At 46.0% G+C, this 15,851-nt stretch overlaps 1 long non-coding RNA gene across 1 annotated transcript; it reads right to left on the minus strand.

The window, feature by feature from the left end:
* Nucleotides 1–4,179: 4,179 nt before the first annotated feature.
* On the minus strand, nt 4,180–13,562 carry LOC116987193. Its single transcript, XR_004415657.1, has 3 exons — nt 13,552–13,562; nt 8,075–8,080; nt 4,180–4,223 (listed from the first exon to the last, which is right to left on the minus strand). It is a non-coding gene; the product is annotated as an uncharacterized LOC116987193 (long non-coding RNA).
* Nucleotides 13,563–15,851: the final 2,289 nt, after the last annotated feature.

A 15,851-nucleotide genomic window follows, 5' to 3' on the forward strand; every position in this document is an offset into this window, starting at 1 on the left:
ACTGGAGGGGGACCAAAGTTCTGGCAGGCAGGTTTGCTAGTGGTTTAAACTAAATAGTGGGGGGGGGGGGGGGTGAGGGTTTGACAAATTGGGAGTATAAAGATGGAGTTGAAGGGGAAGTGATTACTGGAAAAGTTACAAAAGACTCACAAATTAATGGGAAGGAAAGTTTGAGAAGGGATAAGAGAGTAAGGTCAGGGCCAATAGTGTGAGAGAGAAGGTGAATACCAAAGTCAAAGTGTTGTATATGAATGCGTGAAGTATAAGAAATAAAGTGGATGAGCTTGAGGCTCAGTTAGAAATTGGCAAGTATGATGTTGTGGGAATTACAGAAACATGACTGCAAGAGGGCCGGGGCTGGGAACTGAATATTCAGGGGTATACGTCCTATCAAAAAGACAGACAGGTGGGCAGAGGGGGTGGGGTGGCTCTGTTGGTGAGGAATTAAATTCAGTCCCTTGCGAGGGGTGACATAGAATCAGGAGATGTAGAGTCAGTATGGATAGAACTGAGGAATTGTGGGTAAAAAGACCCTAATGGGAGTTATCTACAGGACCCCAAACAATAGCCTGGAGATAGGGCGCAAATTAAAATTGGCATGTTGCAAAGGTAATGCTACAGTGGTTATGGGAGATTTCAACATGCAGGTAGACTGGGAAAATCAAGTTGGTACCAGACCCCAAGAAAGGGAGTTTGTGGAGTGCCTCGGTGATGGAATCTAAGAGCAGCTTGTAGTGGAGTAAACCAGGGAGAAGGCAATTCTGGATTTAGTGTTGTGTAATGCACCGGATTTGATAAGGGAACTTGAGGTAAAGAAGCCATTAGGTAGTGACCATAATATGATAAGTTTTCATCTACGATTTGAGAGGGAGCAGGAAAATGGGAAGTGTCAGTATTGCAATTGAGCAAAGGGGACTATGGAGCTATGGGGGAGCAGCTGGCCAAAGTTGACTGGAAAGATACACTAGCAGGGATGACAGTGGAACAACAATGGCAGGTATTTCTGGGAATAATACAGATGATGCAGTTCATTCCAAAGAGGAAGAAAGATTCCAAGGTGAGTAAGGGGCGATCGTGGCTGACAAGGGACGTCAGGGACAGTATAAAAATAAAAGAGAAGAAGTATAACAGCAAAGATGAGTGGAAAGCCAGAGGATTGGGAAACATTTTAAGAGCAACAGAAGATAACTAAAAAGGCAACACAGAGAGAAAATATGAGGTACGATGAAAAGCTAGCCAAGAATATAAAGGAGGATAGTAAAAGCTTTTTTAGGGAAGAGAAAAAAATTAGTTAAGGCCAAAGTTGGACTCTTGAAGACTGAAAAGGTGAATTTATTATGGGGAACAAGGAAATGGCAGACGAGTTGAACAGGTACTTTGGATCCGTCTTCACTAAGGAAGACACAAACAATCTCCCTGATGTACTAGTTGCCAAAGGATCTAGGGTGATGGAGTAACTGAAGGAAATCCACATTAGGCAGTAAATGGTGTTGGGTAGACTGATGGGACTGAAGGCTGATAAATCCCCAGGGCCTGATGATCTGCATCCCAGGGTACAAGGAAGTGGCTCTAGAAATTGTGGACGCATTGGTGATCATTTTTCAATGTTCTATAGATTCAAGATCAGTTCCTGTGGATTGGAGGGTATCTAAAGTTATCCCACTAATTAAGAAAGACAGGAGAGAGAAAACAGGGAATTATAGACCAGTTAGCCTGACATCAGTGGTGGGTAAGATGCTGGAGTCAATTATAAATCTGAAATATCGGCACATTTGGATAGCAGTAGCAGGATCGGACCGAGTCAGCATGGATTTACGAAGGGGAAATCGTGCATAACTAATCTTCTGGAATTTTTTGAGGATGTAACTAGGAAAATGGACAAGGGAGAGCCAGTGGATGTAGTGTACCTGGACTTTCAGAAAATCTTTGAGAAGGTAGGAGATTAGTGGGCAAAATTAGAGCACATGGTATTGGTGGTAGACTGCTGACATGGATAGAAAATTGGTTGGCAGACAGGAAACAAAGGGTAGGGATTAATGGGACCCTTTCAGAATGGCAGGCAGTGACTAGTGGGGTACCGCAAGGCTCGGTGCTGGGACTGCAGCTATTTACAATATATATTAATGATTTAGATGAAGGGATTAAAACTAAATTAGCCAATTTGCAGATGACACAAAGCTAGGTGGCAGTGTGAACTGTGAGGAGGATGCTATGAGAATGCAGGGTTACTTGGACAGGTTGGGTGAGTGGGCAGATGCATGGCAGATGCAGTTTTGTGTGGATAAATGTGATGTTATCCACTTTGGTGACAGAAACAGGAAGGCAGATTATTATCTGAATCGTGGGCCAAGGAAAGAGCGTTCACGTCGCGGCCCTGTTTCAACCAATCTTTCCACCACCACGCACAAGAAGCACAAGAAGCGCAAGACAGACACCATTGTGCAGATGCCGAGAAGTGTGTTCAGCTCTGGCTGAACAACTTCTAATCTTGTGTGTGGACTCGATAAGAAGAAGAAGATCTGAATTGTGTCAAGTTGGGAAAAGGGGAAGAACAATGAGTTCTGGTGGATCTTGTTCATCAGTCAATGAAAGTAAGCATGCAGGCACAGCAGGCAGTGAAGAAAGCGAATGGCATGTTGGCTTTCATAACAAGAGGAGTTGAGTGTAGGAGCAAAGAGGTCCTTCTGCAGTTGAACAGGGCCCTAGTGAGACCACACTTGGAGTATTGCGTGCTGTTTTGGTCTCCAAATTTGAGGAAGGACATTCTTGCTATTGACGGAATGCTGCATAGGTTCACGAGGTTAATTCCTGGGATGACAGGACTGTCATATGTTGATAGAATGGAGCGGCTGGGCTTCTATACTCTGGAATTTAGGATGAGAGGGAATCTTATTGAAGCATATAAGATTATTAAGGGTTTGGGCACGCGAGAGGCAGGCAACATGCTCCCGATGTTGGGGGAGTCCAGGACCAGTTTAAAAATAAGGGGTAAGCCATTGGCTGGGTTGGAAGCTGCATACCAAATCTCGTTGCACTGATGTGCAATGACAATAAAAGATATTATTATTATTATTATTATTATTATTATTTAGAACGGAAATGAGGAAAAACGTTTTCACATAGAGGATTGTGAACCTGTGGAATTCTCTGCCTCAGAAGGCAGTGGAGGCCAATTCTCTGGATGCTTTCAAGAGAGTTAGATAGAGCTCTTAAAGATAGCAGAGTCAGGGGATATGGCAGGAATGGGGTACTGATTGTGGATGATCAGCCATGATCATATTGAATGGCGGTGCTGGCTCGAAGGGCCAAATGGCCTACTCCTGCACATATTGTCCATTGTCTTTTTGTTTGTTTATTATTATGTTATTTGTTAAATACCGTATTTACAGACCTGTTATGCTATTGCAATTAAGGATTTCATTGTTCTATTTTGTTACCAATGACAATTAAACACTCTTGACTCTTGATTTGCTTACCTCGGGGAACATTGCTCGGGCCTTTGGTGTTTGTAGTCGACATTAATGACATGGATGGGCACGTGGGATGTTTGATGAATAAGATTGTAGACAACATTAAAAATGGTGGGATGCTGTGGATAATGAAGAAGGTAAGGCTACGGCTAGATTATAGATCAGATGGAAAGCTGGGCAGACATTTGCAGAACAATTTAAACCCAACAATATGATGCATTTTGGGCAGTCAAAGAAGGATAAAACAGTAAATGGGAGGGTGCGAAGGAACATTGATGAACACTCTGGAGGTAATACCTCACCTGACTGGAGGAAGATGCCCTTCTCCTCGTAGGTTGATAGGAGTATTGTGATATTTTATGATTAACTCCCTCACGCAATACTCTCTCACATTTTGAACAATTCTAGGGGCACCGTGTCTGAGCTTCAGATCGCCATTTCTATGGCAATTTTTGTTGTTGGGTGTGTAGATGATGTTGGGAACACATTGGGATCTGAATCCCAAGTGAAAGTGGATTACCCAATTTCATCAATTGCTTGCTTTTGTTCAAATATCAGGAGTTAGGGATTATGGGAAGAAGGCAGGAAAATGGGGTTGAGACTGATTGAATTAATTTTTCTTATTTTTAGTGTGTTTAAATGTAGGTTTCTAAGTCTTTTTTATGTGAGGGAGGTGGGGGGGAAAGGAGGAAACCATTTCCCAGTCACTTCCAGGTCGAGGATGCATCTTTTCTCCGAGGCGCATCTTCGCCCCTCGCCCCCCTCCCCCGCGGCTAAACAATGGGATTGGCGCGTCCTTTCCTGCTGGAGACCGGCCAGAGCTTCAGCAGCGGCACAGCACTGGATTCCGTCGCGGAGCAGGGAGATGCCTTACCGGGGATCGCTGTGTGGAGCACCGGAGTGTTGGGCCTGCTCATTAACACCGTGGAGCTGTGGTTTGCGGAGCTTCTAGCCGCGGGTGAGACACTGACTTTAACATCGTGGAGTCCTGGGATCTTTTGCCGGGGATCACCAGTGTTGAATCGCTGCCCAGCTCGGCCTGTGGACTTCAGGAGCCGCGGGCTCTGGTAGGAAGTGGCCGATTCGGAAACTCCAAGCCGCTGAGTGTGTTCTTCCATTCTGACGCCAGAGCTCCATCATCCCGGCGAGAGGGCCAGAACAACGGGCCGCCATAGCGGCATCTGCAGAGGGCTCGAAAGCCCCGACCACGGGTGAACAAGAGGAAGATGACTGACAATGGGAAACGTTGATTCCGCTGTATGGGGGTGTTCATGTTAAATCTTATCATGTATTGTGCTCTTTTTATTCATGGCTGTATGGTAACTCGCATCTCACTGTACCAAATGGGCCATGTGACAATAAATATAACTTGAACTTGAACTTAAACTTGACTTGATGGGCTGAATGGCCTAATTATGCTCCCATCACTTATGAACATGAATTTAACATAGAAACATAGAAACATAGAAAATAGGTGCAGGAGGAGGCCATTCGGCCCTTCGAGCCAGCACCGCCATTCATTATGATCATGGCTGATCGTCCCCAATCAATAACCCGTGCCTGCATTCTCCCCATATCCCTTAATCCTACTAGCCCCTAGAGCTCTATCTAACTCTCTCTTTAATCCATCCAGTGACTTGGCCTCCACTGCCTTCTGTGGCAGGGAATTCCATAAATTCACAACTGAGAATTCACAAAAGTTTTTCCTCACCTCAGTCTTAAATGGCTCCCACTTTATTCTAAGACTGTAGCCCCTGGTTCTGCTCGCCTAACATTGGGAACATTTTTCCTGCATCTAGCTTGTCCGGTCCTTTTATGGTATGATTGTTCATGGAATTTATTCCATGTTCTTGAAAGAAAAGCAACACAGTACAATCCAATTACGAGTGCATTAGTGTACAGGCCACTGGAACAGAATTCCATTTCCTCCTTACAGATATTTCAATTCCGAGTAAAGGACATGTGAACATAAAAACATGAGCTTTGGTGAACTGCAGTAAAAGGCATCACAAGAAATCATTTGACACGGGAATAATAAATACAAAACAGTTCTTTGTTTTCTCAGATCCTGTACAGTAATTGGAGCACTAATACATATAGAACTATGAACATAGAACAAAACAGTGCAGGAACGGCCCACAGTGTCTGAACTTAACGAGTGAAACTAATCTCCTCTGCCTGCAAATGATCCATATCCTTTCATTCCCTTCATGAGCCTATAGGGCCTGTCCCCCGAGCATGCGACTGCATGCGGCAAGCGCGACCTAACGTGGTTGCTTGAGTCGTACGGCCTCGCGGGGCCGGTCCCACTTCGATCGCCGGAGCCGTATGGAGTTGTATAGAACTGGTCCCGACATCGCGCGGGGCTCCAAAAAACTGACACTGTCCAAAAATTCCGCACAGCAACGGCCCGCCGGCCCGCAGCCGCATTGAGGCCGTACGCACCGCCTCGACGGGCGTTCGCAGCACTTCGACGGCCGTACGCACCGCCTCGACGGGCGTGCGCAGCGTCTTGACACCTTACGCCTTCGCTCGAACTTCACGTCAACTCGTACGGGATCATTCGACCTCCGCGTGACCCCCGCTTCCGGTTTGGCCGCGCTTGCCGCATGCAGTCACATGCTCGTGGGACAGGCCCTTATCTAACAGGCTCTTTTATGCCTGTATCATATCAGTCTAGACCACCAGCACCACTGGTAGCTTGTTCCAGGCACCCACCACTCTCTGTGTAAAAAACCTGCCCTGTACATTTCCTTTAAACTTTGTCCCTCTTGCTTTAAAATTACATCCTGTAGTCTTTGATATTTCCACCTTGGGAAGAAAGATCTGACTGTTTATGTGATCTATGCCTCTCCTAATTGTATATACTTTTGTCAGGTCTTCCCTCACCTTCCAATGCTCCAGATCAAGATTCAAGATTCAAGAGAGTTTATTGTCATGTGTCCCAGATAGGACAATGAAATTCTTGCTTTGCTTCAGCACAACAGACTTCTTGTTATAGCAAATGCTCTCTATTTCAGGCAGCATTCTGGTAAACCTCTTCTGTACCTCTCCAAAGCCTCCACACCCTTTGTGTAATGGGGTGACCAGAACTGCCCATAAACCTCCAAATGTGGTCTAACCAAAGCTGCGACATGACTTCCTGCTCTTAATGCCCCTTTCATGAGGGCAAGCATACATATGCCTTCATTACCACTCTACTTACTTTTGTGGGCAGGTAAAATGTTCCCGATGTTGGGGGAGTCCGGAACCAGGGGTCACAGTTTAAGAATAAGTGATAGGCCATTTAGGACTGAGATGAGGAAAAACTTCTTCCCCAGAGAGTTGTGAATCTGTGGAATTCTCTGCCACAAAACTTGGATGTTTTCAAGAGAGAGTTAGACTTAGCTCTTAGGGCTAAAGGAATCAAGGGATATGGGAAAAAAGCAGGTACTGATTTTAGATGGAATAGCTGGTATGAAGGGCCGATTGGCTGCATCCATTTGTCTATGTTTCTATGTTGCAACTTTCAGGAAGCTGTGGAAGTGAAGTGCAACACCTCACACCTGCTCGGATTAAACTCCACCTGCTATTTTCCTGCCCATTCCTGCAGCTGATTTTTATACTTTGACAGCCTACATTGCTGTCCACAACTTCAGCAATTGTAGTGTAGTAAAGAACATAGAACAGTACTTCACAAGAACAGACACTTCGGCCTCCAATGTCCGTTTTAAATATGTTGCAAATTAAACTAATCTTCTCAATCTGTTTGGGATCCATATTACTCCCTTCCCTGCTTATCTCTAAGCCACCGTTATATCTGCCTCCACTAGCATTCCTGCTCGAGAAGAAACAGTTTTCATCCACAAACATACTTATAGGCATGTCCTACTTGGCGATTTTTTAGGCAACTGCCGGCGACTGTCATAGTCTTGGCAGATCACCGAAAAAAATTGTCGACTGGACCTCCCCACGACAATGTCTACGGCAAGCTACAACAACCGACAACCTAATCGCGTCAAGCTACGGCAAGCTCCCGACAACTGGCGAACCAATAGTCGCGACTTCGGACGTCCACCTACGGCAACCTACGACGACCTACGTACATCAACCGACGTCAAGCTACGACAAGCTATGTCGTTGGCATCAACTGAAGGCAATTAACCTCATTTTGACCTCCAAAGCAATGGAATGATTCATTTGTCCTATTATAGGGGTTGTAGGGTGGGGTTTCCAATCATTCTGTGTCATGACTGGCATGGAGCAACATCAGAGGGCACTGCTCTCACAAGAATAAGAAGCCCTGCTGCTTATAAATCAGAATGACAGAAGAACAAGAAGAATGGGGAAGAAGAAGCCCAAGGTCTGTGTGGTTGAAGCCCTTGTCCCAGAGCAGACCCAGGGTGGGCCAGTATGACAACCTGATGACTGTGCTCCAGCAAGAAGATGAGGCTGTTTTCAGAAACTTCACTAGCCCCCACCTCCCCTGAGCTGTTTCAGGAGCTGAAGACACGGGTGTGCCCTCTCCTTGTGAAAACGGACACCTTCATGAGGAAGCCACTGGAACCAGGCCTGCACCTAGCCATCACCCTCTGCTACCTGACATCAGGAGACTCCTACAAGACCCTCTCCTACAGCTTTCTTGTGGCCCACAACACCATCAGCAAGGTTGTCCGAGAGACCTGAGAGGCCATCATCAGTGCTTATGAAGATGAAGTCATGGACTGCCCTAGTATACCAGATGAGTGGAAGAGAGTGGTACAGAGCTTTGATACAAGATGGAACTTCCAGCACACATGTGGGGCAGTTGACCTCAAGCATGTAGCCATCAGGTGTCCACCCAAGGGAGGGGTAAAGTACTTCACTACTAGAAGTTCCATTCCATCGTACTCCTAGCTGTGGTGGATGCAAACTACAACTTCCTGTTTGTGGATGTGGGCAACCTGGCAGTGTCACAGAGGGTCGGATCTGGAGAGAGACCTCCCTTGGGCAGGCACTGGAAGAAGGAACAGCAGGCTTTCCTGATCCAGACCCTCTGCCAGGAGAAGACAACCCTGACATCCACTACATGCTGGTTGCTAATGATGCCTTCCCACTCATGTCATGGATGATGAAGCCACAGGCAGATGTCAAGGGAGCAGAGGATCTTCAACTACAGGCTGTCCAGGGCTAGGAGGGTCGTGGAAAACGCTGTTGGCATCCTCGCCAGCAGATTCAGATGCTTGCTGACTACGATGGAGCAGGAGCCCAAGAATGTGGAGACTATTGTCTACGCAGCATGTGTCCTCCACAACCTGATCCATATAACCATATAACCATATAACAATTACAGCACGGAAACAGGCCATCTCGGCCCTTCTAGTCCGTGCCGAACACGTATTCTTCCCTAGTCCCATCTACCTGCACTCAGACCATAACCCTCCATTCCTTTCCCGTCCATATAACTATCCAATTTATTTTTAAATGATAAAATCGAACCTGCCTCCACCACCTTCACTGGAAGCTCATTCCACACAGCCACCACTCTCTGAGTAAAGAAGTTCCCCCTCATGTTACCCCTAAACTTCTGTCCCTTAATTCTCAAGTCATGTCCCCTTGTTTGAATCTTCCCTACTCTCAGTGGGGAAAAGCTTATCCACATCAACTCTGTCTATCCCTCTCATCATTTTAAAGACCTCTATCAAGTCCCCCCTTAACCTTCTGCGCTCCAAAGAATAAATCCCTAACTTGTTCAACCTTTCTCTGTAACTTAGTTGCTGAAACCCAGGCAACATTCTAGTAAATCGCCTCTGTACTCTCTCTATTTTGTTGACATCCTTCCTATAATTAGGCGACCAAAATTGTACACCATACTCCAGAATTGGTCTCACCAATGCCTTGTACAATTTTAACATTACATCCCAACTTCTATACTCAATGCTCTGATTTATAAAGGCCAGCACACCAAAAGCTTTCTTTACCACCCTATCTACATGAGATTCCACCTTCAGGGAACTGTGCACAGTTATTCCCAGATCCCTCTGTTCAACTGCATTCCTCAATTCCCTACCAGAAGTGCAGCAGCACCAGCCATGGAGGAGGGTGACCGAGTGGACAACCAGACAGACAACATCACACCAGGCTCATGGAGAACTGGAGGACAGGATGCATCAATGTTGGCACTGGAGAAATTGCCAGGGAACACCAGAAAAAGAGCCAAGGACCAGAGAGACCATCTCTGTACTTACTACAACTCCGAACTAGGTAGTGTACCATGGCAGAACGACATGATTTGAAGACCAGCAGCAAAAAGCCCACACCACAAACAGAAGTCCACCACTCCAGGAAGAGATCCCACAACAGACCACAAGATAAGTTCCTTTTCAGGGCCACCCACATCCTCCCAAAAAAGTTTAATTTTAAATGCAGTGCACTGCTTGTGTTGGTGTTTGTTTTATTGATTTTTCAAGGCAGTGCAATGCTTGTGTCTGTGTGTATGTGCGTACCACGTGGAATTGTGGACTCGGGAATTGTGGAATTGTGGAATTGCCAATGCGTCGATGAAATTCACCAGTCAGCAGCGGCGGGAACTTACGTCACCTGGCAACAACCTACATCATCCCGGAGACAACCTATGGCAGCACCTACGTCAGGAGACATCTAGCTACACTCACTCGCGTCAAACCAACTGTCGCCGAAAATGTTTCAATATGTTGAAAATTTTGCGCGACCAGAAAGACGCTATGATTTCTTACGGGACTGAGGAGACTACTCACGACCATACAGGCAACACCCCGGCGACCACTGGTGAACATGTGGTGACAGCAAAGTCGCCTGTAGTTGCCTAAAAAATCGCCTAAGTGGAAAGGGCCCATTACCAACATATCTACACATTTACACATAACACAAACAATGGATGTCCTCGCCCCACATCTCTGTGGAACTCCACTAGTTATAGATCTCCAGCTAGCATAACATGCCTCCTCCATAACTCTCTGCTTTACTTGTGTCAGCCAGTTCTGAACCAAATGACCAAGTTACACTGGACCTCAAGCATCTCAATCTCCTGCATCAGCCTTCCATGTGGGACTTCATCGACCCTTATCAATCATTTTCCTTGCCTCCTGAGAAAGCACAATCAAGTTCTCGCCCCTTCTTCAGATGCTGCCTGACATACTGTCCCGCCAGCACTTTATGTGTTGTGCTCAAGAGTACAGCATCAGCATTTCCTCTGTTTCCATATTGAGTGTGACTTCCCAGTGCAGTAAACCACAACCCTTATAGCTTCCTTTCAGCCATGTAGTGATGTCAGCTGTTCATTTTAGAGATACAGCACAGAAACAGGCCCTTCGGCCCACCGAGTCCACGTTGAACATCGATCACCAATTCACATAAGTTTTAGAGATATAGTATGGAATGGACCCTTCGGCCCACAAATCCACGTTGGATATCTCATGGGATAACATTGAACCCTGCAAGCTCCAGGTGAGTCTCCCGGTGAGCCGGGGCCAATCCCACCAGCAGTCCCAGCTCACCCGTAGTGGTCCCAGGACTTGCTCACTGAGGTCAGAGGACCTGTCTGGCTCACCCACCATGGACTCCGAACTCGGTCCCGAGCCACCGCCATCGACTGGACCGAGGAGGGGCCGGCGAGCAACCGCCCTTGAGGAGTGGGACCTGCGCCGAAACAGCTGGGGAACGCCGAGGACGAAGGGGGGGACCTGGTGGGGGGCCACCGGGAGTGATGGAGGTCCCAGCCGGGGCATCTGCGGCAGGCGGGAGGTAGGACTCTTCGGTAGACGTTTCCACAAACGTGGTGACAATTGTGTGCTGCCCAGGTGAGGGCTGCTACATAATTTTACCAGGTTGTCTGCAAAACAAAGCATTTCACTGTACCTAGGTACATGCGACAATAATGTGTGATAGAATCATTGAATCATTGGATCATTGGACCTGTTCACTGTAGTCCTGTGTTATTCCACTTTTGTATCCCTACACACTCGGGCCAATTTATCGTGGCCAATTAATCTAAAAACCTGCACTTCATTGGGATGTGTGAGGGAACCAAAGCACCCAGAGAAAGTCCACGCCGTCACAGGGAGACCATGCAAACAGCACACTGACAGCATCCGAGGTCAGGATTGAACCCGAGTCTCTGGTGCTGTTCGGCACCAATTATACCAGATGTGTATTACACCACCCACCTAATGTAACACTAACATACTTCTATGCTATCCCACTTTGCAACCACTTTTGCAACACACTTGGGGTATTTTTACAAAGGCTAATTAACTAACAAACCCACATGTTTTTGGAATGGACAGGTGAATATCTGTCTCCTCCAGAAGGATTGTTTAACTCATTGGATGGACGTGGGAGAGGAGATGTCGAGATCGGTGTGACACCTCCCATGGTTGCAGGGGAAACCGTCTGTGGGGAAGGAGAAATGGTTGGGGAGGAATGAGTGAATAAAGGGGTTATGGAGAAATCGGTCCCTGTAGAAAGCAGAAAGGCATGGGGAGGGGAAGCTATAACCAGTAGTGGGATCCTGTTTCAGCAGGCCGAAATGTTGAAGAATGATGTGTAGGATGCAGAGGCTGGCAAGAACCAAGGGAACTCGACAGCTGATCTGACGGGGGCGGGGGTTATTGGGGGCACATGTGAGAGTAAAATGAGGGATGTAATGACCTAGCACATTGCTGCAATCACTCTCATCAATATCACCAAGACAAAGGAGGTTGTGATGGACTTCAGCAAACAAAGCAGTCCATGGACTCCTGTCTACATTGTTGGCGTTGAAATGGAGATGGTCAAAAGCTTCAGGTTCCGAGAATAAATATCACCAGCAACTTGTCCTGGACCAGCCACAACAAAGCCATGGCCAGGAAAACATGCCAACACGTCGACTTCCTTAGAAGGCTTAGGATGTTCAGCATGTCATAGAGCCATACAGCAGGGAGACAGGCTCTTCGGCCCAGCTTGCCCATGCTAACCCAGTTGCCACATCTACACTAGTCACACCTGCATGCGTTTGCCCCATATCTCACTAAAGTTTTCCTATCAATTTACCCGTTTAAATGCGTTTTCAATGTAATAGTTTTTGTCTCAACTACCTCCTCTGGCAGCTCATTCTGTAGATCTACCTGATCTATTCCCCTCATGATCTTATACATCTCTATTAGTTCACCTATCATCCTCCTATGCTCCAATAATTAGTCTTACCCATGCCCAATCTCTCCCTACAGTGCCTTCAAGTCCTAGCAAAATCCTTGTAAATCTTCTCTGCACTCCAGCTTAACAACATTCTTCCAATAGCGGGCTGACTAAAACTGAACACAATATTCCAAATGTGATTTCACCAGCGCCTTGTTCTTCTTCACCAATGCCTTGTAACATAACATCCCAATGTTTGTATTCAAAACCCTGACTGATGAAGGACAATGACTTCTTGACCACCCTATCTGTCTGTGATGTCACTATTAAGGAACTATGTACCTGCACTCCTCGATCTCTCTGCTTTATAACATTTCCCAGAGCCCCACCATTCACTGTGAAGGTCCTGCCCTGTTTAGACTTCCCAAAAGGCAACACTTCACAGTCACCCGCATTGAACTCCATTAACCATTCCCTGCTCACTTGCCCAACTGATCAAGATCCTGCTGTGACCGTTGCTAAGCATCTTTGCTATCTACAATACCACCCACTTGTGTATGATCTGCAAATTAATCATGCCTTCTACGTTCATTGATATAGATGACAAACAGTAATAAACCCAGCACCGAACACTAAGGCACATCTCTAGTCACAGGCCTCCTGTCCCAGTAACATACTTCCACCATCAACCTCTGCTTCCTTCCATAATTACAATTCTCTATCCAGTCGGGTATCTCTCCTTGGATCCCATGCGATCTCACCTTCCAGAGCAACCCACCAATGTCTACAGCTCTGCCCTCATCAACCTTTCCGGTCACACCTTCTAAAACCTCAATCAAATTCGTCAAACATGATCTCCCACATACAAAACCGTGCTGACTATCCCTAATCAGCACCAGTCTATATAAATGCATGTATATCTTATCCCTCTGATTACTCTCTAGTAACGTTCCTACCACAGATGTTACACTCACTGCCTATAGTTCCCAGGCTTTTCCTTTCCGCCTTTCTTAAATAAAAGCACAAACTTTGTCATCCTCTAGTCTTCCTGCACCTCACCTGTATCCAATGATGACTCATATCTCAGTCAAAGTACCTCCGTTTTCTTCTCCAGCTTCCCACAGTATCCTTGGATATATCTGATCGACAGATTTATCTAAGTTCACACATTAGGATGTTTAGCACCTTCTCAGCCATAATAACGACTGCCCTCAAGATACTTCCATTGCCTGCCGCAGGTTCCCCAGTCCTCATGTCTTTCTCCACAGTAAAAATAGAAGAGAAATGCTCATTGAGGACATAGCCCGTTTCCTGTGGCTCCAAACAGAGATGACCACTATGATTCTTAAGTCGGTCAATTTTCTCTCTGGTTACCCTTTTTCCCTTGGTGAAGTCATAAAATCTCCCTGGATTATCCTTAATATTATCTGCAAGTGATACCTCCTATTCCCCTTTTGCCCCTGTTATGTTTTTAGTGCTCTTAGTTCTCAAAACTCCTCCAGGTTTACACTCAATCCCAGCTGCTCCATGCGTCCTTCTGAAGGGGCTGTCCCACTTGGGCGACCTAATCCGCGAGTTCAGAAGACTGTCTTCAACCTTCAAGCTCGAGGGCACTCGCCTGGAAAGCCTCGGGCTGGATCGACTGTCCGCGTTGAAACCGCGAGCTGGATCGACCGACCCCGCACACACACAAACACATTGCAAAGGCGGGGGCCAGGGAAAGCGGGGGAGCGCTGTCTGAAATTCACACCCGCGATGAAGAAGAAGGTAAAACGGCTGCACTGTAACGGTAGGTCCTTTAGGGGGGGAGGGGGAGAGAGAAGGGGAGAGAAGGGGGGAGAAGGGGAGAGAAGGAGAGGAGAAGGAATGCAGAGACTTTTAAGAAGTATAATAAAGTTTAGCGGGCATTTTACCTACCAGTAGGTCTTCCTTGGCCCTGAAAGCTCCAATGAGCCAATCAAAACGCCCGGTCAGCGTAGGAGATTGCCTACGGCTGCCTTCGACTTCCTGTAACAAAATAGTGATCCCACTCCACTGCACTATGAGTTAAAAAGACCCATGCCGACCAAATTTTACATGTGGAAACATTTTCAACATGCTGAAAAATTTTCAACATGCTGAAAAAATTTCCGTGACCTTGCTGAGGCCACGAGTATTCGGGAACTTCCCTCGAGCATGAAGGAGAGTTCCAGCGACCTCATAGGACCTTTTCTTGCTAACAACCTAATTTAGAATTTTAAGTCGTGGGCCCACCTTGTCTTTATCCATAATTATATGTATCTTAAACCTAATAGAACAGTGATCACTGGTCCCAAAGGGCTCATCCATGAACATTTCATCTACTTGTCCTTCCCAATTGTCTAAGGCTATATCAAGTGCTGTCCTCTCCCATGTAAGGCCCTCTACATATTGCCTCAGGAACCTTTCCTGAACACATTTGATCAATTCTGCCCCATCTAAACCTTTTGCACTATGACAGTCCCATTCAATATTGAAAAAGTTAAAATCTCCGACTTTGAGTCCTGCTGCTGCCTGCAGTCTCCTGACATATTTGTTCCTCTAATTCTCATTGACTATTGGGGGCGTAGTACACTCCCAACAAGGTGATCATCCCTTTCTTATTCCTGCTGAGTTACTTTGTCTCCTTTAGGTGAGATGGTTAGACCAACAAAACCTTTTAAGAATCACTCAGCCACTGGGATAAGGGAACAGTCACTTTTTCCTATATTGATGAGTTAGGTGATACATTCCCCATTAAAACCTTGTTGGGGATTTGCTGCATGGGGTTTGATGATATATGTTGGGATATGTTTGGACAGCTCTGATTACCTGATGCTATTATTAGCCACTGGACCTTCATCTATCTGTGGAGTGTTTGAATGCTTTACGTGGGCTGGTGAAACAAATCACAACTGAATGACAAAATAAAGCTTGGAACAAATCCTTGATAAATAGGAAATGTTGTATCCAAGTTCCTTATGGCACTGGGCTCGTTATTGGTGTATAGTGCAGGATGATAAAAGTACAGAAGAGTTGTATCTTCCACCATGACATGGTTAAAATAGATGAGTGATGTGGAATCACTGCCTTTAGCTCATGGTTCAAAGTCAGCCACCAATGGAATAAATTATTTATTACCCCCATCTTGACATTATGTCAATAAATCATTGGTCACATCCTAAAGCAAAGTCAACCGCTAATGAAATAAAATATTAATTATTAATTACCCTATTGTGAAACAGTTAATAAATAATTGATCACACCCAATGC

The sequence above is a fragment of the Amblyraja radiata genome, chromosome 25, assembly GCF_010909765.2.
Source record: "Amblyraja radiata isolate CabotCenter1 chromosome 25, sAmbRad1.1.pri, whole genome shotgun sequence".
NCBI classification, from domain to species: domain Eukaryota; kingdom Metazoa; phylum Chordata; class Chondrichthyes; order Rajiformes; family Rajidae; genus Amblyraja; species Amblyraja radiata.